We start from the raw sequence: 3,200 nt of genomic DNA, 5'->3' as shown, positions 1-3,200 counted from the left end.
CAATACCAATTTCTTTCAAGTACTTTTAAAAAGCCATTAAATTTTCACATAAATACTAGAACCCTCAAAAATTATAGTCATTTTAAGCTACACTAATCTCAGATGATCCCTTTGATTTAGAAGCCTTATATATTTTTGCTTTCATCAAAAGTCACATAGATTTATTCCAGCTTATTAAAAGAATTCTCATGAAATTATAGTTGCATTTTTAAAGTAACAAAACAAAGACATTGTCAGCTTGGAGAGACCTGGATGAACTGATATTGTATACTAACATCCATTATGATTTCTCTACAAAAACTGCTGCCTTTGGTGTTCTTATCCTTCCTCTTGCTGAAGTTATCAGCTCCTCAGTCTTGGCAATTAATTTATATATTATCCATTCCTTTGCTTATCAGCCATTATTAGCATTTGAAGATATTGTGCCCATCATCAGTCCTCCAAGATAACTGCTGAGGCTAACTCTTTTCACAGTTATTATGGCTTCATAGGTCAAAAGACCTTTTTTTTCGGGTCCTGAGGATATAGTTTTTATATAAGTATCTTATCTATTGAAACCACTTTGGTAAATTAAATATTAGTACATTTAAGTTCCACTGTTTTCTTTTTAAAATTTATTTATTTATTTGTTCTAATTAGTTATACATGACAGCAGAATACATTTCTATTCATAGTATATAAATGGAGCACAATTTTTCAGGTCTCTGGTTGTACACAAAGTAGAGTCACACCAACATTTGTATCTTCTACATGTGCTTAGAGTAATGATTTCCATCTCATTCCACCATCTTTCCTATCCCCATGCCCCCTCCCTTTCCCTCCCTCCCCTTTGCCCTGTCCAAAGTTCCTCCATTCCTCCCTTGTGTCCCTACCCTCTACCTACTCCCCGGCATTGGGGATCAGCATCCATTTACCTGAGAAAACATTTGGCCTTTGGATTTTGGGGATTGGCTTACTTCATTTAGCCTGATATTCTCCAACTCCATCCATTTATCTGCAAATGTCATGATTTTATTCTCTTTTAATGCTCGGAGATATATATATATATCACAGTTTCTTTATCCATTCATCTACTGAAGGGCATCTAGGTTAGTTCCACAGTTTAGCTACTATAAATTGTGCTTCTATAAATGTTGCTGAGGCTGTCCCTGTAGTATGCTGTTTTTAAGTCCTTTGAGTATAGACTGAGGAATGGGATAGCTGGGGCAAATGGTGGTTCCATTCCAAGTTTTCTAAGGAATCTCCATACTGCTTTCCAGATTAGTTACACCAATTTGCAGTCCCACTAGCAAAGCAAGAGTGTGCCTTTCCCCCCAGATTCTCACCAACACTTATTGTTGCTTGTCTTCTTCTCCTTCTCCTTCTCCTTCTCCTTCTCCTTCTTCTCCTTCTCCTTCTCCTTCTCCCTCTCCTCCTTCTCCTTCTTCTTACCAGGGATTGAACTCAGGGGTGCTTGACCACTAAGCCTCATCCCTATCCCTATTTTGTATTTTATTTAGAGATAGGGTCTCACTGAGTTGTTTAGTGCCTCATCCTGGCTGAGAATGGCTTTGAACTCGCAATTCTCCTGTCTCAGTCTCCTGAGCAGCTGGGATTACAGGTGTGAGCCACTGGGTCTGGCCCTGTTGCTTGTATTCTTGATAATTGCCATTCTGACTAGAGTGAGATGAAATCTTAGAGTAGTTTTGATTTGCATTTCTTTAATTGCTAGAGATGTTGAACATTTTTTTTCATGTATTTGTTGATCATTTCTATATCTTCTTAGAAATGTTTGTTCAGTTCCTTAATGCATTTATTGATTGGGTTATTTATTTATTGGATTATTTATTTACTTTTTGGTGTTAAGTTTTTTGAGTTCTTTATATATTCTGGACATTAGTGCTCTATCTGATATGCATGTGGTAAAAATTTTCTCCCATTCTTTTCTCCAATATATGTTTTTGGCACCTTTGTGTAGTATGAGATAACTGTATTCATGTGGGTTTGTCTCTATGTCCTCTATTCTGTACCATTGGTCTACAGATCTATTTTGGTGCCAGTACCACACTGTTTTTGTTACTACAGTTTTGTAGTATAGTTTAAGGCCTGGTGTTTTGATGCCTCCCGCTTCACTTTTCTTCTAAGGATTGCTTTGGCTATTCTGTCTCTCTTATTTTTCCAGCTGAATTTCATGATTGCTTTTTCTATTTCTATGAAGAATATCTCTGGGATTTTGATTAGAATTGCATTGAATCAGACCCTGCACCTACCCATTACCTAGTTTCTATTGATCATAATCAGTGAGATTATTTTTCAATATTAATTCTGCCTATCCAAGAACAAGGGAGATCTTTCCATCTTCTAAGGTCTTCTTTAATTTCTTTCTTTAGTGTTCTGTAGTTCCATTGTTTTCTTTACAGGGTAACTACAGAGTATTTTTGCCCATGTTTTGGTTTTTGTTGCACCAATAAGAGACTTCACCATGGAAAGCAGTTCCCACTCTGTGTTGAGGCATCTGTGGCTCTGCAGCTTTCCAGAGATATCTATATGTCTGTCTAGCACACCAACTCTAACCACATTCCTGTTTATATGGTTTGGGTATTTCTACGTGGCAGATGTAGAACTTCCCACTAGTGGTCAAAGATGTGCTCCAAAGTTCAGATCTTCACAGTGCTTAGGCCTGTGGGCTGTCTAGGCAGTGCTAGTGGATGATGAGGCACAGAGATACACCTGCGTGTCACCCCACACTCCCCATGTTCAGTGCACAGGCCTGGTGGAGTCCACGTTCCAGAGCAAAGAAGTCCCAACCAGTGGACCATGTCCTTTCCCAGTTCAGTCAGACACTGCACCTACCCACCACCTAGTTCCTATTGATCATAATCGGTGAGGTCATCATTCTTGAAAACTGTATCTTCTGCATTCCTTTCATTTGTAGTCTTATCCTTTGTCTTCTATTAAATATGAACATTTCAGTCCAAATATTGAGTTTTTCCATCCTCATCATCAAGCTTTTCCATATCAATGTCTAATCAACATCATTTATTTCATCTTGCTGTTCCTTGGCCTCAATACAGTAAGTAATTAGTCTGACCCAAGGGATCTTTTCAAACTTCTTCCATCTTTATTGTGTTGGGACCTTGCAAGAGACAGGGAGGCAATGGACCATGTGCTTTGGGGCCTGGCCTGGCCTCCAGCTCCCTTTCTCCCAATATGTATATTAC

The 3,200-nt window shown here is 38.4% G+C and overlaps 1 pseudogene; it reads right to left on the bottom strand.

Annotated features, from left to right (window-relative positions):
* Positions 1-280: 280 nt before the first annotated feature.
* Positions 281-2,798, bottom strand: LOC114086164 (PRELI domain containing protein 3B-like; annotated as a pseudogene).
* Positions 2,799-3,200: the final 402 nt, after the last annotated feature.

Source organism: Marmota flaviventris, chromosome 3 (assembly GCF_047511675.1).
Source record: "Marmota flaviventris isolate mMarFla1 chromosome 3, mMarFla1.hap1, whole genome shotgun sequence".
In the NCBI taxonomy this organism is placed as follows: Eukaryota; Metazoa; Chordata; class Mammalia; order Rodentia; family Sciuridae; genus Marmota; species Marmota flaviventris.
The sequence above is the reverse complement of the archived record's forward strand: the minus strand, read 5'-3'. Positions and strand labels throughout refer to the sequence as shown.